Source organism: Canis lupus, chromosome 20 (assembly GCF_003254725.2).
Source record: "Canis lupus dingo isolate Sandy chromosome 20, ASM325472v2, whole genome shotgun sequence".
NCBI lineage: Eukaryota > Metazoa > Chordata > Mammalia > Carnivora > Canidae > Canis > Canis lupus.
The window spans coordinates 28007106-28031937 of record NC_064262.1 but is presented as its reverse complement, the minus strand read 5'-3'; the positions used below and the strand labels follow the sequence as shown (position 1 = coordinate 28031937).

Genomic DNA, 24832 nt, shown 5'->3' with positions numbered 1-24832 from the left:
ATAATAGAGATCTCATGTACTCTTTCCCCAGTTTTTCCCAGTACGAACATCTTTAAAAATTATATAGTAGAATATCATAACCAGGATAGTGATGTGGATACAATCCACCTGTCTCTTCTGTTGTCCCCAGTTTCACTTGTATGTACTCATGTGCATGTGTGTGCACATGTGCGAGTGTATGTCTACTTCTGTACAATTCTATCACATGTGTAGGTTTTGTGTATCCACTATAGTCAAGATAGAGAACAGTCCGTCACCACAAAGATTTGTGTTGCCCTTTGATAACATATCCACTTCCTTCTTCCACCTTGTCCTTAACTGCTGGCAACCAGTAATGTGTCCTCTTTTTCTGTAATTTTGTCCTCTTAAAGAATGTTATATAATGGAATCTCATGGTATATAACCTTCAGGGTTTGGCTTTTTAATCTTCACTCAGGCTTTCCTTCATATTCATCCAGGTTGTTCTTAAGTATCAGTAGTTCAATCCTTCTTATTGCTGTGAGGTAGTCAATGGTATAGATGAAACATAGTCTAAGAATTCACTCATTGAAGAACATTATGTTAACTGCTGTGCTGAATGAAACTGCTATGAACATTTGTATATAGGTTTTATGTGACCATAAGGTTTTTCTCTCAATATTTTATTATAAAATATTTCAAAAGTACATCAAGGTTGAAACAATTTCAGTGTGATATATCCACCACCTAGATTCTACCATTATTTTTTTAGTTAATAGACTTTATTTTTTAAAGAAATACTAGGTTTACAGATAAAATTGACCAGATAATATAGAGAATTCCCACATACCCTTTCTCCTCTATGTAATTTGCCCTGTTATTAATATCTTGCATTGGTATGGTATATGTTACAATTGATGAACCAATATTGAATTATTAACTAAATTGAATTATTAACTAAAGTTTAGAGTTTACATTACAGTTCACTCTGTACTGTACATTCTCTAGGTTTTGTCAAATGCATAATATCATGTATAGACTTTTACAGTATCATACAAAATAGTTGGGATCCCTGGGTGGCTCAGCGGTTTAGCGCCTGCCTTTGGCCCAGGGCGTGATCCTGGGGTCCTGGGATTGAGTCCCACGTCGGGCTCCCTGCATGGAGCCTGCTTGTCCCTCTGCCTGTGTCTCTGCCCCTCTCTCTCTGTGTCTCTCATGAATAAAATCTTTAAAAAAACAAAAACAAAAACAAAAATAGTTTCATACCTTAAAAATCCCCTGTGCTCCACCTATTCATCCCTACCTTCCTCCCCACTGGAGCCCATGGCAACCACTGATTTTTTTTTTTTTTTACAACTTTTTTGAGATATAATTAACATAACCTTGTGTAAGTAAAAGGTGTACAATGTGATGATTTGTTACACATATATATTGTACAATGCTAACCAAAATAAGGTTAGTTAATAGATCTATGACCTCACAGTTTTCAACCACTGATCTTATTACTGTTTCTACAGTTTTGCCTTCTCTACACTGTCATATAGTTCAAATCATAAAATATGTAGTTTCTTTAGACTGGCTTCTTTTCAATTCTCAATATACATTTAAGATTTCTCCATGTATTTTGTGGCTTGATAGCCCATTTCTTTTTATTGCTGAAAAAATATTACGTTGTTTGGAGGCACCACAATTTGTCTATCCATTTAACTACTGAAGGCTCTTTTGGTTGCTTCCAGCTTTTGGCAATTATGAATAAGGCTGTTATAAACATTTGTGGGCAGGTTTTGGGGTGAACCTAAGTTTTCAACTCATTTGAGTAAATATCTAAGGTCATAGTTGCTAGATTGGATGGTAAACTAGGTTCAGCTTTGTAGGAAAATACCAAACTGTGTTCCAGAGAAACTAGGTTCAGCTTTGTAGGAAAATACCAAACTGTGTTCCAGAGTGATTGTCCCATTTTGTATTCTGCTGGTCAGTCAATGAGAATTCCTGTTGTTCCACATTCTCATCAGCATTTGTTGTTATAAGTAATAATGATAAAAAAATTTTTAAGCTTAAAAATTTTTGAACTCAGTTCAGTGGGTTTTATTATTATTTTCTTAATGAAGTCCATCTTATGTACATTTTTCTTTCTTAGATTGTGTTTTGGTATTGTACCTAAAAAGTCATTACTAAATCCAAGGTCACTTAGAAACATTTTCTCCTATGTTATATTTTAAAAGTATTATAATTTTGCTTTTATATTTAAGTAAATAGCCTATATTAAGTAAATTTGTGAAAGTTGTAAGGTCTGTGTTAAGATTTTTTTTTTCTTTTCTTTTCTTTTTTTTTTTTTTTTTTTTTGCAGGTGGGGTCTGGTTGTTCTAGCACTGTTTGTTGAAAATACTATCCTTTTTCCATTGAATTCCCTTTGCTACTTTTCCAAAGATCAGTTGACTATTGATATGGGTCAATTTCTTTATTCTGTTCCATCTATCTGGTTGAATGGTCTTTCTCCCATATCACACTGCAGTGATTATTATAGATATTCTTTTTTTTTTATAGATATTCTTTATCAAGTTGGAGAAGTTCCTTTTTAATCCTCGTTTGCTTTAGAGTTTTATTTATTTATTTATTTTTAGAGATCAGGGGAGGGGTAGAGGTAGAGGGAGAGAGAGACTCTTAAGCAGGCTCCACACCAAGTGCATATGATTTTATTTATTTGTTTATCTTGTTGGCATGGTGAGTTGCATTGTTTGAATCAAATTTGCATACCTAGAATAAATTCCAGGGAACACTTGGACACTTGGTCATGATCAATGACCAAATAACAACCAGACTAATACTTAGTCGTAGTACATAATTCTTTTTTTTTTTTATTGTTGGACTCAGTTTGCTAATGTTTTGTTGATGATTTTATACATAAGTTCAGGAAAGATATCAGTCTATAATTTTTATTCTGTAATGTCTTTGTCTGGTTTTTGTATCAGAATAATGCTGACCTCATAAAATGAATTGAAAAATATTCCCTCCTCTTTTATTTTCTGAAAGAGGTTGTGTAAAGTTGGTGTTAATTATTTTTTGAGTGTTTGGTATAATTTCTAGTGAAGCCATCTGGGACTAGAAATGTCTTTATCAGAAGCTCTTTAATTACAAATTCGATTTCTTTAATGGTTATAGCACTATCCAGATTGTTTATTTCATGTTGATTGAGTTTTGGTAGTTTGTTGTTTTGGAGGAATTGGCCCATTTCTTCTAAGCTGTAGAATTTATGAGTATAAAGTTATTTGTAGGATTCCCTTATTTTTCTTTTGCATGTGCTTTTAAATAATGATAATCACATGAATAAAATCAACAGGATTGATAAGGTTAGGCCTCTCTGAGAACTGATTTGTGAGCTTGAGATCCAAAGGAGTCAGCTTTGGAAAACTACAGAAAGCATACAGGCATAGGGAGAAGTTAGTGCAAAGGCCCAGAGGAAGGACAAGGTTGGCCTTTTTAAGGAAATAAAAAGTAGCCGGAGAAGAAAAAGCAATAGGGAGAATGATTGGAGTTGAACCTGGAGAGGATGACAGAGATTAGAGAACATAGGGGTCTTGGGCCATTGGAAGGACCTAGATGTTATTATAGAAGTGAGATACCATTGAATGGTTTAAGATAGGAAAAATCACGCGGGGATTTTTATTTATAAGATCGTGGTGACTGCTGTGTGACAAAGAACCAGGAAGCAGAAGACAAGTGATGAAGAGTTTTCAATCTTCTCTTCAAGATGATGGTGGCTTAGATGCTAAGGCAGCAGTGAAGATGGAGAGTAGACGGCAGAATGGGAATATGGCTTGAAGTTACTTTTTCTCTCTCTCTCGGACTACTGACCTGAATGCCTTCTTTTCAGGAATAGGAACAATCACCCTTTTTTGTTGAGCTTTCAACAGTTACTTAGTCCATGAAAGATTAAATAAAGTTCAGACTATCAAAAATCATCTCAGCTATATCTTGACTTTTTTTTTTTTGTTCATAGTCGATCCAGGATGCTCCCACAGAAATAACATAGACTGGCTGGTTTATAAATAACAGAAATCTATTTCTCACAGTTTGGAGACTAGAAAATCCAAGATCAAGTCACCAACAGATTAGGCACCTGGTAAGGGTCTGCTTCTTGCTTATAGATGGCCACCTTCTTGCTCCCAATGCAGAAGCTCAGGGAAAGCTTTCTGCGGGTCTCTTTATAAGGGCATTAAGACATTTCAAGACCTGATTACCTCCCAAAGACTCCACTTCAAAATACCATCACACTGGAGATATAGGATTTAAAATATGAATTTGGATGGGATGGAGGTGGGGGGGGTAAAAACAGTTTATAATACAAGACCATCTAAATCCATAAAGTTAAATAAAGTTCAAACTGTCAGAAATCCTCTCAGCTATATTTTGGTTTTCTTTTACAGTGTAAATAACCTGAAAAGTTTTGTGCTGGCTCATGATTCACTGCCTAACTTTAGAGGGTTTCTTGAAAAGGCTTTGGCCATTTGTTTTGTCAGAGGCTCAGGCCATTGTTCAGTGTTGAGAGATAACAAGAGTACAGTTTAATGTGCTACAGATGTCTGGGACGGTGACTCAGGCTCCTGGCAGAGATCCAAAGCAGGAAACCTGCTGCTGCAATTCGTATTCTCTGTGTCTATGCCGGAAATGGCTCGAGCTGTAATTGCAGAGTTTATAGTGATGTAAATGCAGCCAAACCCCAAGTGAAGCCTCGCAGATGTACATCATTAGGAGAGCTCTCAGCCTCTCTTATATGCTGTTCAGAGGCGATTCATTTGCAATCAATTTCAAAGACTCTGTGGACAGGGAAGAATGTTCTCTCCTATTGTCTAGCTCATTTAAAAATCTGTCCTCCTGACATTTTGATAAAAGGTAATAACCAAACCTCTTGTGTTCAATAGAATCTGCTTATAATAACAAGTCTGGCATTAAAAAAAAAGAGAGAGAGAGAGACCCAAAGTATCAACAGCCCTTTAGAAATGGAATACATCATTTTCCATTTGACCCAATTTTCCAATTGTCAGCAGCATCTCTTATGTCTTTACCTATTCTACGATTAGTAAGGAGGCCAACACTTGCACTCATAAGTTAGAAAGCCTTGGGTACAAATTTTATTTATTTTTATTTATTTAAAGATTTTACTTATTTATTCATGAGAGACACAGAGGGAGAGAGAGACAGAGACACAAGCAGAGGGAGAAGCAGGCTCCATGCAGGGAGCCCGACGTGGGACTCAATCTCGGGTCTCCAGGATCAGGCCCTGGGCTGAAGGCAGGCGCTAAACCGCTCAGCCACCCGGGCTGCCCAGGTGCAAGTTTTAGAAACTCTACTTGTTTCCTAATGTAAAAAAAAAAAAAAAAAAGTTTTGGTCTCTTTAATGTGTGAGGTCTTAGAAATAGAGAGGAAATGGCTGATATGCAATTGTAATAATTAAATATTACAATATTAATATTTAATTCCTTAGGTAGTATATTTAGATCCCAATGAGAAACAGATACATACTCAAACAGGATGGTTCATTATAGAGGGAGTATTAATAAAAGTGTAGTTGAATGTAGGGGAACTTCAGGAGGCAGCAGTTGCCTGGGGCATACTCCTGGATCTATCTGTCTGTACAGTGCAGGAAGTAAGACCTGACGTGTGGAACCTGCAAGGAGGGGACTGTCATGAGAAGGTAGTGACTTCCAATGAGGGGTGACTTCATAGGGAACAAAACCGAGGAACCCTGAGGCCAGGGGAGGCCATGTGTGTGGTATATGCACATTACCTCCTGGGGAAAGGGTACGGACAAGAAAGGTAGAAAGTAGATCTGGAGGGACAAATTCATATGTTTTTTAAGATTTATATCCTAACATTATTTTTGAAATATTCCCCTTGCCTACTCTAGCATTTCCTGAAACTATCTCAGTTGAGCTTTTTTTTGTACATCAATTTCGTTTTCATTGCTAGATCCATCTTTAAATCACCTAATAGAGCTTTAAGAGATCTTCATTTTTTTAAAAAATATAGAACTCTTAAATCTTTCTATGATCCTGTTACTGGAAATTTTGCCCATGTCACAAATACAGATTCATTTTATTATGACAACTTTAAAATTCTTCTTGTAGGTATGTTTATATACTTCACTACCTTGACTTACTGTTTTACTTCTAAAAATGATTTTAAGAGATTACTTACAATGATATTTGTTCCTTGGAGTTGAGAAATCATATTAACAAAAAATACAGTGAAATATGTACAAAATCTCTCTGCCTCTCTTTTGACCAATTCTATCAGCTTACCTTAATAAACATCCAAAAGTAGGACTGATTAAGGTCACTTCAGAAATGTTATTGTGTCCTCCAAGTGGCACTTGGAGATGGATGGGGTACTCTACAGTTTGAGAGAATGTGTCATGATATGAATATAAGCCTATTATTTTTTACTTCGGGAATAATTTTATGGAGGGAAACATTCTTTTGTGTAGGCATATATAATGTTAAAACTGTCTAGACCTCAGTTTCCTCATCTCTTGAATAAGAATTTATTCCACAGGGGCACCTGGGTGGCTCAGTGGTTGAGTGTCTGCTTTCAGCTCAGGTCATGATTCCGGGGTCCTGGGATCGAGTCCTACATCAGGCTCCCCACAGGAAACCTTCTTCTCCCTCTGCCTATGTCTCTACCTCTCTCTGTGTCTCTCATGAATAAATAAATAAAAACTTTTTTTAAAAAAGAAAAAAGTATTTATCCCAGAGTTATTGAGAAAAAAATGAAATGATGCGATTAACACAAAATTGGGGACACAGTAAGTATTCAACTTCATTTGGCTTATGTTAATTATTTATAAGATTTCTAAATGGCCCCAAAAATCCATTTCCTTAAAGAACTGTCCTGATAAATGATCATCTTTTCTCTCTTTTCTTATTCATACTGGTAGGTTGTAGATTAACAGAGTGATTTGGCAATAATGAAATGCAAATGTGTGGTTGAAAAACCGTTTTCATCTGGTTGCTGTAGATAAATTCCAGCATTTCACGTTTGAATTTCAGCAGGAGGCAGGCTACTTTCTGGACCATTAGAAAGAGTTTGTGAAGACCAGTTTCTTCTCTGCCTGAATTTCACATCCACCTTTTATTACCTTTTGTTAAGCATACAAAATACTTAAATCAAGGCAGACCTTTTACTGTTGGCTTGGGAACTGAAGGACCTTCTGCCTCATTTTGAGCAACTGCCTTTGCCCACTAGGTGGCGAGGGCGTGGAAAATTTACCTGTACCTGTCTTGTAATAAATGATACCATTTTGACTCCATTTTGATTATTTATCTTTTAGTTTCATTCTGCTCCATTTTCGTGTTTTCTCATAAAGGTAAAACAAAAAAATTGGAATAATCCATTGAGTTTGTCCAATTACATGTAAACTTTCATTAGCTTATATATAAACTGTTTTTAATACCCTGGCTTTATGATTCTAAAATGCAGGTCTTTTGCAGTCACTGCATATACTGAAACTGATAAGAAGAGCAAACATCATGATTTTTTAAAAGATTTTATTTATTTATTCATGAGAGACGCAGAGAGAGAGAGGCTCAGAGACACAGGCAGAGGGAGAAGCAAGCTCCACACAGAGAGCCTGACATGGGACTCGATCCTGGGTCTCCAGGATCACGTCCTGGGCTAAAGGTGGTGCTAAACCGCTGAGCCACCTGGGATGCCCCATCACGATTTTTCGATTTAGTATCCCATCTATAGCATTTTAGGAAATGAGTCTTAATTATCAGAAGACATCTTCCACATTTACAGCTATAGTTATTATTTACAAATATTCAGTGGAAGGGAAAATATGTAGGTTATTCCCCTCCTACCTACCTAAGCACCACACACACATACACACACACACACACACACCACAATTATTAACTCCTGAATGGAGATGGAGATTTTTTCCCCCTTACAACAAGCACCTGTGTCACCCTAACATTTCACTTGCTGGATCTACTACAAGCTCACAGACCCATTCAGTGTTAAGTGCTGAGATGCTCCAGTAGGAGAGAGGGAACTCTGTCTGGTTCATGCAATCTTTCTCCCTTCCCTTCCCTTCCCTTCCCTTCCCTTCCCTTCCCTTCCCTTCCCTTCCCTTCCCTTCCCTTCCCTTCCCTTCCCTTCCCTTCCCTTCCCTCTTTCCCCTTTCTTTTCTTTCTTTCTTTCTTTCCCAAATGAGAACTTAAGAGTATATCATGATGGAGGGAGAAGGAAAATCCACCTTGCAAAAGGTGAGTGTGTGCATGCATGCATGCATGTGCACATTGGGGTGAAGAGGAGAGAGATAATGCACCATTATGCAGAACATCCCAAAGGGATTAGGCAAAAGTATAAAGTCAAATGCCTGCAGGGGCCAGGCAATCACATGAATGCATGAAACAGGCTGGCTGTTAGAAAATCATCAGTGTGCTAAATGGAAGTGACACTTGCACTCAGTACTGACATCACAATCAGGAATGTGCATGTAAGTGCATAAGAGACAAAGACTGTTGCCAATTTGAGAGCTGTTGCCTCTTGTGATTAATAGTTTAACCAGCAGTGTGTGGGCAAAGCCATGTCTGTAGCTTGGATCTGTTTCAGAGCCCATCATTGAGTGATTTCTTGACCTCTCATCAAAGTGCTTGAGGTCTGAGGTCAGTTCTTAATCCCTCCTTGTTTTGCCAATGAGGAATTTGACACACGCACACACCCCAACTAAGGATACATTATGTCATACCTCATTCCCTTGAGTGTGCTCCTTCTGGTACTGTGCTTCCTTCTTGCATATTTTCCCCCTCTGTTTGATCCTACTTGTTTCTTAGGTTGTCCTAAAGTGACCAGATACCCCTGATCTTTGTTGTTGTTATAGGAAGAAATGTGCTCAGTGTCTCAAAGGCCAGAATTCTGAGTGATCCGCTCAATTGGTCTTGGTGGATTTAATCTTCAGAACAGATAAGCACCATGAGTAGTGCTCATTTATTTGTTGTGGGTCTTGCTCTTTTCATCTGCTTACTGCATCTGGTGTTAGGGGTAACACGACACTCCGTGCCTAATGGGCTTGACAGTTTGAGTTCAAGCTGCAATGTTGCATAGTTCCAGTAGAGGGCACCTGTGCTTTTCAAATCAAATGTGAATGCACTGTAGAGAGGGAAGCATTTCAGCTGACCTTCTAATACTCCAAGAAGAATGCTTCAAGAATTGTTGGTTATTTGTTGCTTTAAGGGAATTTAGGCCAAGTGTTCCTTAGCTGAGGAAATTTAAACCAGAAACAATGGCGCTTGTTGTGAGTGTGTGTGTGTGTGTGTGCTTTCAGAGAGATCAAAATTTGGGGTGATGGGTGATATACTGGGGAGTATTACCTGGGATGACAAATTTCTAAAGGTAAATGTGACATTTGGTTTTATTAATCCAAAGCAGGTTTTGGGAGTAATATCATATGTAGGATAGTGTTCAAAGATTCAAATATCCATAGATTGCATTTATTCATCAGTATTTACTAAGAACTTGCTGTATAAGGAAAGCTCTGGACACAAGGGAATACTGCAGAGACAAGAGAAGGCTTCTCCTTGCAGCCATAGAACTTAAGTTCCAAGTAGAGTAGAGGTAAAACAGTAACCAAACAAATCAGTGATGACCCATTCAGACAGTGTTAAGTGCTGAGATGCTCTGACCGGCAGTGTGGAGGTTGAGAAGCAGTGTGGTGTGGACAGGTGATAAGAAATGTGCTCTCTGAGAAGGCAACACTGGAACTCACCTGAAGGAAAGGAGCTGGCAGTGTGAAGACAAGGAGAAGGGAGTTCCAGGCCAAGGGAACAGCAAGTGTGAAGGTCCTGAACTGAGACTGTGAAAAGAAAACCAAAGAAGGCGGGATGAAGTCGAGAGATGAGAGGATAAAATATACTGAAAGAGGTGACAAAGAGCCAGTAATCAAGACTTGCAGGCTTTGGCAAGGGTTGCTGTTTGTGTCCTTTGAAATTGTGGACTTTTAGTGTTGGAAGGGACCTTGGAGGCCGCCCTGTCCACTTCTTCAAGCTTGCAAAGGAGTCTTCTGAGGAGCTTGTCAAATAGGCCAAGTCTGCTGGAAATTCTGATCCTAAGGTCTAAGGTGAGGACTATGGTTCTGAGTCTTTAAGCTCCATGGCATAGGGACGCAACTAGTCCTTGAGCCACATTTTGAGAACAGATTGATTTATCAGTTAGGGCTCTATGGTTGCAAGTCATAGAATCCAACTCCAGCTAACTGAAATACAGAAAATTTATGGAAAGGCAGCTGGAAAGCTTATGGAAAGTGGATCGACAAGACCCAAAGATGCTGTAGGCATTTAGATTTGCAGAAACAATGAGGAATCTTTTTTTAAGACACTGCAGCTTAGAGATCAGCTCCAATACAGGTTCTCTGCCTCCCATGCAGATTATTTGCTTGTCCATTACCGCACAGTTATTAGGCATTGATCAAGTACCAGGCAGTGTGCTAGACACCAATGGTACAGTGATGAACAAGAGAGGCCTGAGTCATTGTGCTCTTTCTAAACCACATCTTCCTCTCCCCATATTCATTGAACAAACATTTATTATTATTATTATTTTAAAGATGTATTTATTTATTTATTTATTCAGAGAGAGAGAGAGGCAGAGACACAAGCAGAGGGAGAAGCAGGCTCCATGCAGGAAGCCTGACGTGGGACTCAATCCCGGGTCTCCAGGATCACACCCCGGGCTGCAGGCGGCGCTAAACCGCTGCGCCACCGGGGCTGCCCAAGAACAAACATTTATTAAATGCCTACTGTACACAGGGTGCTGTGGATGAATAGAAATCCACATAGTCTTCTTCATCTTCAGGAAACATAATCTGGTAAGAGAGGCACAAATAGAATGTTATGAGAATTTGAAGGAGTAAGAAGTTGCTATCAACCCATAGGAGCTGAGATGGCTTCCTAGGAATGAGATGGATCATCCTTATTCATCCTCCCTGACAGTGAGGGGAGACTTAATGAGGCTGCCTAGAATTAGGAATGCTGTGGGCTACCTGCTAAAACGGAACCTCTGACTTTGGCCTTGAACCTACTGTGTTTTAAGCAATACATTCTGGGCTTACGATATTCATGATGGGTTATAAAGTCTTTGCTCATCCGGCCCTGGAGCATAGATTTGGGAATCGGCCAATAGGTGGATCACGATATGGACAGATCAATTGGATGATTCAAGCCATCTGCAGTCATACTTTTGCCTGACTCACTGATGACTCCAGTGTTCTTCATCAAAGCTCCACTTTTGGCAAACAATCCCATCCACTCATAAAACTTAAGTTTTATATCACTCCAAGCTATTAATATACCCAGCTAGGTGACTGAGGCAGGCTGCTTAGTGCTGAGGTTGGTGATGTTGTAGGATTCCATGCACAGACATTTTTCTTAGCTTGAAGATACATATTTTGTGTTTGTGAATACAGGAAAACAGAGTGCTGTTTCAAACAATGATTATGTACTATTTCTTGTATAAATAAGAGACTGGGATCCCTGGGTGGCGCAGTGGTTTGGCGCCTGCCTTTGGCCCAGGGCGCGATCCTGGAGACCCGGGATCGAATCCCACGTCGGGCTCCTGGTACATGGAGCCTGCTTCTCCCTCTGCCTCTCTCTCTCTCTCTCTCTCTCTCTATCATAAATAAATTTTAAAAATTTTTTTAAAAAAGAGACTATTAGAGGCTAGTGGATCAAAGTGAATTTGGGAAGGCTGGTCCTTCTTCACACTGCAAGATTTGCTCCACATGTTCCTCAAGCCAACAGAATAACAGAGGATACTTTTCTCATGGTGGTGGCAACATCGTAAGAAGGGCAAGTGGAAGCACATGAGGCCAATTAAGACAGAGGCTTGAAATTGGCACACCGTTATTTCTGCCTTGTTCTGTTGACCAAGGCAAATCACATGACCAAACTCAAGCTCAAAGAACAGAGAAATATATTCCAGCCTTTTGGTGAGAGGAACTGCAAAGTCACATGACTAGGGAGTGGCTACAGGGAGGAGTGAAAACTAGAAGCAAATAATGTGCATAACACACATTATTGTGAGAATTAAAGGTATTAATGTAGGGTAAGTATTTAGAAAGATGCCTGGCATATAGTAAATATCATGTCAGCATTAGCTTTTATTATTCTTCTTTTTCAAATATCTATCTTCTCAATCTAGAAAATATTGCAGGAATGATCATTAGCATCTTCAGACAGAATGGAGCCTGTTTTATAAGCTATTGCCATGCATGTTTATAATAACACCATCAATATGGGTTGAGTGCTTTCCTATCCATTACCTAATTTGGTCTTCATAGTCAAGCTGAGGAGTACGTACAACTTTACCTTTTGCAGATAAGGAAGCAGAAGCTCACAAATGCAGACTGACCTCCCCAAAATCACAGAATCATAGATCCTAGGATTTCACCCAAGGTTTGCTCAGTTCAAAGACTGCTGCAGCAAAACCAACATCTGCTGTAGGCCCTAGGCCCCCACTTTCCAGATCATTCAGATTTCCAGAGCTAGGACAACTGCCATTGGCAACAGCTTCCCCACTATAGTCCCACATCCTCACTGGCCCACTTCCCAATCCATTCTGTACTTAACAGCTATAGTGATTCTTTAAAAATGCAATTTTGATCTTACTAGCCACCTGAATAATATCCTGAATAAATCACTACTACTTTCAGAAATCTTAAGATTCTTAACATATCCTACAAGACATTGATAGGGAGTCTTGCTTTCCTCTTCATCCTCCATCTTCAACTAGGTGCGCTGGTCTCTCCAGCCCTTGCTTAGAGCCCCTCCCTGGTGTAGGGCCTTTGTAGATGTTCTTCCTCATGCCTGGGTTTCTGTCTCCTCTTCCCCTGGCACTCCACTTAGTTACTTTTGACACATCCACCATGTCTAAACTAAAAGACCACTTCCTCAGGAAAGGCTTCCCTGACCTTACTGAAGATAGGTTTCTCATTTCATGTGTTTTTTAGTGCTGTCCAGATACCCTAGGACCACTTGTCAAAGCTGTATCCCTGTGTTGGTAATTGTATGATATGAGTATCTTGAAAATTCATCTCTCTTTTAGAGTCTTTAATACATGTATGATGTGACTCCTCTGCCTGTGATCTTCTATACATGCCACCCAGCCTGGAAACTCCTAATTCTCCCCTACTCATCTTTGGTCTCAGCTCAAGCCCATACCCTCAGAGAATAGGAGATGGCATTTTCCTGTGATATCACATCCTTCTCCCCTAGTACTTTACACACTTGAAACTTTTTCATTCAATATCTATCTTTTATGGAAGTCTCTAAGCTCCACAAACCCAACAAAGACTACTATTTTCATTGTGTTTCTAGCAGGTAGCACAGGGCCTGGTGTGGAAGCTTGGTGATTACTTGTTGAACCAAATGACAGTAGAATCATAAGGCATCAGGAATGTGTTAGCTACCCTGGTCTATTTGGCTAATATCTATGGTGCTCTTTGGAACACTGTTCAAAATCTGACATGAACAAATTAAAAATTTTCCAAATTTTACTATTTATTTGAAAAAATGTGATTTGACATCAAAAACTTTCTTAAAACTTAACTAATAATATATTAATGGAGACTTTCTTAAAAAAGCTTTTATTTATTCCAAAGTTGAATGCACAAGGCCTACAATAGCATGGCATTTATAAAATACTATATGTTACAGTCTATGCTAAACACTTTACAAACATCTCATTTAATCCTTAGAATAACCCTATTAGGGTTCTTTTCTCCTGATCTTTCTTGTAGATAGGGCAATAAAACTGAGAAAGATAGGTCAAAGAGTGTGTTCAAGGTCGGTAGACAATGACACCTTCCTTCAGTCTCCAGAATAGATTAGTGCTGTCCTCAGTTTGCTGTGCTCCCAAAGGACTCACTGCATTTATCATTGTCATTAGTCCTCTCTCATGAGACTCTGAGAGACAAATGGTCTCACTCATCTTTCTAGTCTGCAAGTGTATGTTCTTGGCACATAGTAGGTACTCAATTAATGTTTAATAAATATGAACTATATTTGTTCTGGTACAAACCCATAATGGTTTTAAAAATGGAAAAAGAAGGGCTTTCCTAACAAAGGGAAATAAAACAAAGCAAGAAATCAGTCAATGTGAGCAAAGCAGAAGTCAAGTGTTAAAATGTAGAAGTTAAATGGGCTGGCTCTATACCTAAAAAATCTGTGGTCCCATCTTGCTTCTTCCTTCAGCTGCAGGATATTTATCTGCTGTAGGGCTCAGATTCCCCACCTGAAACATTAAAGTAATAATACTATCTATACCCCTGTAGAGTCATTGTAACATTGCAATGATTTAACATGTAAAAGAAAAAAAAAAACACCTAGAACAGTGCTTTTCACATAAAAAAAAAAAATGTTCTACAAATAGTGACTATCATTATTATAAATCTTTGTGACTTGGCCTAAAATGCTAAATATTAGTGCCCTAGTTTCTCACATCTCTGGTATTGAAGTTGGCTTTTCTGACTCTGGCAGACTCCAGATCCTGTACCCTGGCTCTGCCCCTGGTTGTGCCTATAGGGTAGGCAGCACTCATCTCCACTGCTGTCTAAGCTCTCACACCATCTCTTTGTGGGCCCCCCAGGGGGCCCCACAGGGAGGTGGTTCTCTACCTGAGACCCAGATATCCCTCCTACTTTAGATGGCCTCTTACCATCCTCTTTTGAAACTCCATTTATATCCTGGAGCCTGTCCTAGCTGAGTTAGGATGGTGACCCAGGCATTTTGACATTAGAACCATCAAGTATAATCACTTTACAATCCACCTCTCCTTGCCCAAGAGTCTAAAATGAAATTCCTGTAATACTATTTAATGTTCTTCTATTAACTTTTGTGCTATTAAGAATTTTTAAAGCCTTTATTTTTTTATTAAGAAATTAAAATATTTTCCATATTTTTATTTTAAAAATTCCTTTTTATTCAAAATGAAAGTTTTACTTAGTACCAGGCACTGTGCTGAGCTCTGGAGAAGAGTGACCAAGAGAAGCATCTCTCTTTTTCTTCTAGGTAATAACCTAATGAGATGCTGCCCTTAAATAACAAAACCACAACACCTTGTTTTTTTTAATTCATGTAGATAAACCTTATAAGATTCTCCAAATAAGAGAATCAGAGGTACATCAGCCTCTGAGAATTCAGCTGTGAATTCAGTTTCTATACCTTGCCATAGAATAATAACTTTCCCCCTACTTATCAACCCAACTGCTCTCCTGTTGGAAGAACTGAACCAAGAGTTGAGTTGATTACACTTTGCAACACAGACTTGGTGAAAAATAACAGTGTACTGCCAAAGAAGAAAAAGCAAACTCCTTGTTGCTTTAAGATGCCTCTTGAAATTTCAGGCTGGCAACTGCTGGCTCTCCCAGAGAGATGCCCTTTTCTATTTGAAGTTGTGTCTCTCTCATGCTTCTGTGCACCACTGTGAAGTCACTTTGAACAGTGCAGGTGGCCCCAGGCCTTTGAAGACTTTTTGCTAAGGAGAACAGAGAGGCAGCGGCTATGTAATATTTTGACTTTAGATGGGTGGTATCTTATGAACACACCTGGCTTCAAGTTCCAGCTCTGCCCCTTGTTATTTTTGTGATTTTAGGCAAGTTACTTAACCTTTCCAAAATTTGTAGAATGGAGATACTAATAGCATGTATCAGGGTCTTTGATTGCAAGCAACAGAAACTTAATGTGGGACACAATATATATAATTTATTTGAAGATTATAAGGTAACCCGTAGTTCAACGAAAATATAAAGAAGCAGGAAAAATCTGAATCAAGCAGCCCTGGAGATATATGAATTAGGAATTAATGACTAGTCTCATCAGATTCTCAAATATACAGCCTGGCTCCTAACACTGTTCTGATGTGACATCTCCACCTGGAGGTATAATAGGCATCTCAAAATTAATACTCAAAACAACACTATCCCTTCACATCCTGGAAATCCTGACTTTTATAAATATACCCAGTTTTACCCAATTCCACTAGACATCTTGTTCTCTTCTTGTAGCCATCTGTGTCACCTTCTATTTATACTTTACCTCCAGTCCATCAGTAAAACCTTTCAAGTGTGCCTTCAACCTGTATCCTAGTTCTGACCACTTCCCACCTGCCACACATCACTCACAAGCCAGGAAATCCTATCTTGAATGGATGGTGAATGTGACCTCTCTTTGATCTTCTCCCAGCTTTGTTTCTTGCCTCTGTCCCACTTCTATTCCACATACAGCAGTCAGAGTAATTATTTTAAAGATAAAATCAAAATATTTCAACCCTCATTGAACTCCCTAATGACTTTCCATTGCATTAAAAATAAAATCTAGTATTTTAATTTTGACTTATAAGACCCAACATTATCCAGACATTGGCTACATCTCCAAACTCAGTGTGTAGCACTTCACCCACTGCTTGGCACATTAGCTTCCTTGACATTCCTTGAACAAGACAAGTCCATCTCTGTCTTGGGGTCTTGGTGCTTTCTATCTCCCTTGGCCATTCCCTTGATATTCACATGGCTGACTCCCTCACTTCATGCATGTCCAGAGTTGCCGTCGGAAGAAGCATTACTGACTATCCTATGCAAAACAGCCCCCCCCCCCCCACTTCCACTGTATTTTCTGTGGACTCTGTGAAGGCAGGAGATATGTGTATCTGGTCTGCTGATGAAATGCTAGGAGGCTTCCTGGGCCCATAGGGACAGTAAGTACATATTGGAATAAATTAATAAATATGTTAGTGTGTTACTACTAGGGTATAGAGCTCCAACAATTTTTCTGTTCCATCTCTTGGAGTTTTTCAAATCTCCAAGAATCTCAATGACCTAATCTGATTTGTATGCCAATCCCTTGGTCAGAGGAAGACAGGATTCTGTTACAGTAACATCCACAAGGCAATGTATAATGAAGGACTAATGGCTCCCTAAAGGTAAATTAGAGAGGTCTTACCAGGAGAAGGCAGAAAGGATACCAGGAGTTCAATTCATATTATCTCCTCACAGGATTAACTGAGGGTTAGCTCAGTTTGTGCATGTAAGCCAGGACACAAAGTACACATGGGTATAGCCTTAGTTATAGTCATAGTTATAATGGGGCACTAATAACTTGAAATTCCAGCTGTATCTTCCTATACACCTACATAGATGAGCATACACAAATATTGTATACAAACATTATAATGTTTTGTAAAATAAGAAGTTGGCAGCCTTAAATAGCAAGTCAAGAAAAATAGCTGATATTATTAGAATGTGTTCAACAATTCTTTTGGTGGTAAATAAGATATTATTAATGTTCATGCAATGCAATTCTTTAATATTGAATATAAGAGGAATTTTTCCCTATTCCTTTGAATTTAAGTGTAGTTAATTGGCTAGTATGGCCAGCACAGTGTGAGTAGTGTTGCAAGCCCCTTTTGACAGAAATATGTAAGGGCTGGGGCAATTCCTCCCTGGCATCTTCCTGCTGTCTCTATAATCAAAGATGTTTCAGATGATGAAGCCACCATGAACTGTTTCCCTAAGTGTGTGTGTGTGTGTGTGTGTGTGTGTGTGTGTGAGAAGCAGAGCCCCCAACACATGATGGACATATAACATGAATGAAAAATAAATCTTTACTATTTTAAAACTAATCAGATTTGGTGGTTGGTTGTTACTGCAGTATAACCAACCCTATTTTGACCCAAACAAGGAATTTTACTTTTTTTTTACTCATATTAGCTGAACAACCACTAAATGATAGGTACTATATTAGGAAGCAGGTTTCCCAAGATAAATCCTGCAGTTATCTCTCTATTCTAGCTTCATGGATGGGCATATGTAAAAATTAAGAGCCTACCATGTTGCCGAGCTTGATGCTAAGCCATGGGAAAATAGAAGAGAAAAAAATAGACTCACATTTACCTTTAAGGACCTTACAGTCTGGTGGAACTTACACTGAATAATCATACAAAGGTAGCACTGGAATCGCAACTATGATGAATGCTATAGGAAGAAAGTACTGGATTCCAGGGAGGTCAAGGGGTAGGCTTGCTAATGTAGCTTCATTAAAGGAGTGGGAGTGTCAAGGAAGGCTTCCATGAGGAGGGGGCATTCATAATGAAATCCACATAATGAGCAGACATTTCTCAGTCTCTAACCAGAGATGCAGATATAATGATTCTACTTTTTGAAATCTGTTCCTTTCAGTTCCTCTATTCTAAAATTGCTTTGTATCTTCAGCCTCTGCTAGATAAATAGTATAAAATTTCATAGAAAGCCAAAGCCATTATCTGAATGATTCCTAAGGAAAGCAACTGTCAACACCAATAGAATCATCTAAATGATTTCCTGAATATGGAGACTGGATAATAGTATGACACCAGAATTCCTATAATATTCATAAACATTACTACTAATCTGCATGGTGGCAAATGTAACTTTCAGTTTTTATGCCATCCAGAGTGATGTTAACTATTGGAGGCCAGCATCATTCTCCATAATTATTTCTTGTGTGCTGCAGTTTCAAAAATTTCCCTTTGCACAGCATCTGTGTTACAGTAGGAAATATCAATCCCTTGACATTTAGATATTAAAGCATCTTATTCTAAGGAAGATTTTAGAGATAATAATTATATAATATAATGTTAGTATAATTAATATAAAACATAATAATGTAAATAATATAATACTATAAATATAATAATAATTCCTCATGTTTAGCTACATATTATCTCCTTTGAGTGTTAAAACAACATTTCAAGGTAAGCAGGAAAAAAACATTTAGTGCTTTGAACAAGAATATAGAGACTCGAAGTTTCTGAGACTTGCCCAAGATCTGTAGTTGGAGGTGAGTGAACACAAAGCAAGCTCAATTCTCTTGATACTGTGGCTTAGAGACAGATAAGGTGTAGTTATGGCAGTTGAAATATATGGCTTGAGTTGTTCTTACAGTGACTTTGTGATCTTTAACAAGTTACTTAGCTTTTTTGAGCCTCATTTTCCTCAGCTGTGAGGTAAGAGAACGATAGCTAACTCATGGGGTTATTGAAGGAATTAAATAATATAAGTAGTTATAAATTCATGTAATCATTTATTTACTTACTTATTTAGACAATATTTGAACCCTACTCAGTCCCAGATACTGTCTGGATACTCAGAAACAGCCTTGGATAATATAGTCCTTGACTAAAAAAAAAAAAAGGACTATAAGGGTCACATAATGGTATTTCCTTCTGCCCAGACTCTTTTTTTTTTTTTAAATAAAGATCTATCTAGATTCATTGCCTGTACCAACTATGAAAACTATGCACGGTAATGAGGAGGAACATTAAGTATTAAAAGGAAATTTATTACTTCTACCTTATTACTACTATTGTCACTATTATCTCTAAAGAAGCAGGTTCTTTGATTTGGATGGATGAGAAAATGTTAACAGGTAATACTGGCTAATAATAATATTGTAGTTACCATCTACAAAGGCTTTCCCACACTTCATTTCCTCTGTCACAGAGTGACCATAAGTCTAGAAATGTAAAGCACACCGCTGCTAAGGATAGTGAAGCTACATAAAGGTGAGATGTCAGAAATCAAGATTAGTCTATTTGTCGTGTTCCAGATGAATTGACCTTATGCAAAGTATAAGAGAGCTTTTCAATTTGCATAGATATTGGCGATGTTCTATTAAGGGAGGATGGGTAACTAGATAGTACAACTTATAGATTCAAGAACTTAAGGTCAGTCCAGTGCCAAATTCCAGGACATATAATCAAATAGATAGATGGCCTATAAGTACATACTGAAGGAAGAAGTCACAGTAGAAGTACTGACTTCACTGCCATTTAAAAAAAATTAGGGTTAGAGAAACCTTTTATACAGGTAAATCTGGATGCAAGGAAGGATTTGGGAAAAACAAAATTTAAGAAATTCTTGTTTTCAGTTTGGATAAAAGTCATTTAGAAGAGGATAGAGTCAGTGAATTCTTAATTGATTGAACTGTCAAGTATAGATTATGGATTAAAATCAAACAAGGGCAGATGGTCTCTGTCCTTGGTCCTGACTCATTCACCACTACAGATGACTTGTATTAAGACCTCAAGTAATGGTTCCCACACTTCCAAATCAGCTGGCGTGCATGGTGTGCAGAGCTGCTTGTATCTGCTGTTGAAAATTATGATTCTGTAGACATGAGAGGAGACCTGGGATGCTCTACTTTAAAGACGTTATCTTCATCATACTTGTAAATGTCACTCGTTGGAGGATGAATTAATACATTAGGTGACTGAATTATGATCTCAAATGACGTGAATAAACTGAAATAAGGGCCAGTTTCAGTGAAATAACATCTTTAGAAACAGATAAATGAAAGCTTTACTTTAGATGTTCTGAAAATCATCTGCACAAGTATATGAAGGGGGAATGATATTTTAAGATTAGTAACTACAGAAAGTATTTAGGGGAAGTTAACTGACTGCAAAATAACATGTGCCAGCAGAGGGCTGTGGTTTGCAATGTAGCTGATGTGAGCTGAAACACAGGATATTGGCAAGGGGGCGAGAGTTCAAATGTATAATTCATAATTCCCCTCACAGATTCCAATAAACGACACCATATCTTTGAACATTATGTTCAACTACCAGAATGTCATAGAAAAAAATAGAATTTAGAGTTTGGAATGATCAACAGCCATCTAGTCCAAAGGTTTTCAAACAGGGTTCCATGGATTCCAGGGCTCTGCAGGGAGTCTTCCTGACTGGTAGTAGGAGGTGTTGGGTCAGGGAGGGAGTGAGTAGAGCTCAGCACTCTCACCCCAAAGTAAGGTCCAATGCGAGCAGCTCTGCTATTGTCTATTTTTCATTTTAGGTGTCCACACTGAGGTTCATATGGGGATTTTTATTTTAAATTTGGTTGGTTAAAATGTTAATGGGGAAATAAAGTTGAAGAATTACAGAAAAGTATGTCAGCCTTACAATTTGCTGTCAAAAGTATCATCACAGTATATTTCCTCAAAAAGATGCTAAAAGAGGAAAGAAACATATTCAATATCCCTTTCATTAATTTGAGGAAAAACTGTTACCCAGGGTGAAAAGGGCCTGTGTGTATTCAAAGGAGATATAGATACATAGATGAATAGATACATAGATATAGATATCTTTATTTTGTATATACATATATCTTTATTTTGTGTGCACAAATGAATAGGCAAAAACATTCTCTACATTTTCTATTCAGCTAAGAAGTGTTACAAACATTTTGACCCTTTTACCCCTTCAGTGTCATGAATCTATTAATAAGGATATACCTCCTTATTCTGATATTCTAATTATTTTTCACATAAGCAGGATGAGCAAAGCATCTGTGAGATGCTTTTGATGCTCTTTTCCCTGATTTCCTTTGTTGTAGCAATAGCTCTTTGCTATTTTAAATGACACTGAATGTTGTCTGTATAATTCATAAATATTTGCATTTAGTAATTATATCAATAAAAGATCTGGAAGACTGAATTGTGCTGAATCCATTTTATTTTCTGCAAAAGAGGCAGAATCTTAATTAGCTTTACTTCTGATACTCATTAACCCAGATATAATCTCTGATTATGTATTGAAATCAAGTAGAATTTAAATCATTTAATGACTTTCTTGAGATAAAATTGAGGGGTTTTCCCCTATAGGTTTTGTTCTTCTAAAATGCTAATTTTATGGGGGGTGTCAAGAAAAAGAATACTTATGATCTTAGGTTAATTTAGGCACTTTCTGTTACTGTAATTATAGGGCTAGAAGAGAGTAACTTCGCAATGCTATGAAAGAAAAACGGCAGAGTATGATACAAACCAAAAAACATAAGCCACCTTCAGAAACATTCTGGATCATAGCTTCAAATAAAGAGTGTGTACCTTCATAGAGAACAGTGTTACCTGATAAGTCATTCATTGTCACTCACTGAGCAAGGGTTTATTGTGTTTTCTCCATGCTGTTTGACTCTGGTAGGAAAACAGAGTAAGTATAAGATACAGTTCTTTTTCCTGGCAGCGCATCAATCTATGTTAGAAAATCGGAGATGGGTACACTTGTAACACAACTAGATTTATGGTCTCTATCCAGGAGTTATAATGAGTGATGCAGAGTAAGTTATAGTACCATTATTGAGAGCTCACTCTGTGCCAGGTGCTGTAATGTGTATGTATTATCACAGTCACTCCTTACAACATCCATTTTGAAAACTAAAGCACCTGAGCTTTTGAGTGGTTAAGAAAATTACCCAAGGTCATACACCTAGTATCTAGAGTGAAGATGAAATGAATAATAAGCAGTAATCAAAGTGGCTGGCATATGAAATGCTTCATAAGCATTAGCTCATAGATCAAGTGGTGGTAGTGATGGTGTCCTTCATAACAAACCTATGAGCTAGTTACCAATTTTAATCTTAACTATTCAACTGAGAAAAGGCCCAGAAAGGGTAAATGACTTATTGGAGACACTGAGCATTGAAATAACAAAGCAGGAATTCAAATCTGTAATTTTCTTCAAGCATTCCCAGCTCTGTGGCTTGGATTTTAATTTTCAGAGGGTCAGTATACTCACTGAAAATTTTTATTCAAGGACTGACAGTGACCACACTGGTATATAAAGGCTAGTGTTTTGTAGTGATATTATGGAGAGACCAGTGGTGAGGATCCAGTAAGGTGGAGATAAGGAATAGAGTCAATTTGGAGGTTATCACATAAATCCAAATGTGATGAGATATAAGAGGAAATAAGATATTAATATGCGGTGAAAATGAACCCTTGTACACTGTTGATGGGAATGTAAACTGGTACTACTGTGAAAAACAGTATGGAAGTTCCTTCAAAAAATTAAAAAAATAGAAATACCACATGATCCAATAATTCCACTATTGAGTGTTTTCCCAAAGAAAATAAGAACACTAATTCAAAAAAAATGTATGCATTCCTGTGTTTATTGCAGCATTATTTACAATAGCCAAGATGTGGAAACAATTCAAGTTGTTTGAGGAAATGAAGATGTTGAAGAAGTTGTTTGAATAATGAAGATGTGATTTATTTACATATATGTATATATGTAATATTCCACCATGGAATATTACTCAACCATCAAAAAGAATGAAATTTTGCTATTTACAACTACATGGTTGCACGTATAGGGTATTAAGTGAAGTAAGTCAGATAGAGAAAGACAAATACTATATGATTTCACTTATATGTGGAACCTATAAAACAAATGAATAAACAAGCAAAAAGCAGAAAAAAAATCCATAATCCAATTCTTCTGGTTGCCACAGAAGAAGGAATGGGGAGAGATGGGCAAAATGAGTGAAGGGGAGTGGAAGAATCAGGAAAGAAAGTAAGTCACTGGTTTTGACTGCAAGGAATTGTTTAAAAAGAGAGAAAGGATATTGGCCCCAGGGATGTTTGGAAGGAAAGATTTATAGAATCTAATGAATGGCTATGGGACATGAAGGGAGAGCTTGCCTAGGCCAAGAGCAAACTGCAAAGCTGAAGACTGTGTCTATTCCATTCACCTGATGTCTGCATCGTTTAGCACCATAGCGTGCCTCCCAACAGGGGCTCTATACCCACATGCATAATACATTAATGAATGACTAGAGAGAACTGCAGCATCAGGCCTGAGGAACGTCCCACACAAAAGCAAAGAGAGTACAGGAAAGGACACTAGTTTGAAGGAAAGAGGAATGAGGATTTGCATATGCTGAGTTTGAGCTGAAAAAAAAAATGCACATGAAGAGCCTGAAGTTCTGAGACAATTCAGGACAGGCAGTTCAGCTACTTATATAGGAAGTGATGGTTCAACCAGTTGAAAAGGCACAATTTTCTTAAGGAAAATGATAACAGAGCAGACTGGAAGAATGAGACTGGACCTTAGGGACAGAAGCAGAAATAGAGGGGAGAACCAGGAAGGAATAACAAGGGGTCTTTTGGAGTGTAAAGTCAGGTCCCCAAGGAAGGAATGCATTTCCAAAAGGAGGTGGCAGGAATGGAGTCCAGTGCTGCATATTGAACCAGGGGAAGTAGAATGTAGAAATGGTCCTTGAATTTGGTCGAAGGAGATTATCAACAGTTTGGGAAGGAGCTATTTTATTTATAAGGTGTTGCTGCAAGTCGGATTGCTAAGACTTGATACAGTGATTGCGGTGAGAAAATGAGGCCACTCATTGACAGATGTTCAAACCAGACCTGAGCAAGGGGGTTTCTTAGAGGTGAGAAAGAAGTCTTAGTATCTTCACTGTTACTTTCAAGATTGGGAAGAACAAATCATCCATGTTTATGGTGTGTATTACAGGGTGAATTGTGTCTCCCCATCCCTCCCCCCAAATTAACATGTGTATGCCCTAACCTCCAGGAACTCAGAATATAACCATATTTGGAAATAAGATATTAAAAGAGGTGATTAAATTAAAATGAGCCATAAGGATGAGGATCAAATCTAATATGAATGGTGGCTTTTTGAGAGAAGAAAGAGATACCAAGGTGCCTATTCACAGAAGACAACCAGGTGATGAGGAAGCAAAGGATGGATTATAAATTTCTGCTTTTTTAAAATCCTCAGTCTGTGCTCTTTTGTTATGGCAGCCAGAGCTGACTAGGGCTGTCTTCCAAGTAGGGGGTAAAGTAAGTATGGGAAAGATAGTCTATAGTGGAAACAGACCACAGAGAATGTGTATACATACAAAGACAGTATAAAGTCAGTCAAGAAATGAAAACAATTACTTGCTTATTGCCAAATACTCCTTGATCCTTTACTTTTCTTGAAACATTTTAAGATTTGTCTTTTTCCCCCAAATACACCAGTCCAATCTGTTGAAATTTGGAATCTGGTG

General features: G+C 38.0%; 1 protein-coding gene across 1 annotated transcript in view; it reads left to right on the top strand.

Moving 5' to 3' along the window:
- SYNPR (synaptoporin) overlaps positions 1–24832 on the top strand; it is a 290191-nt gene that overhangs the window by 56788 nt on the left and 208571 nt on the right. The window lies entirely within an intron of this gene.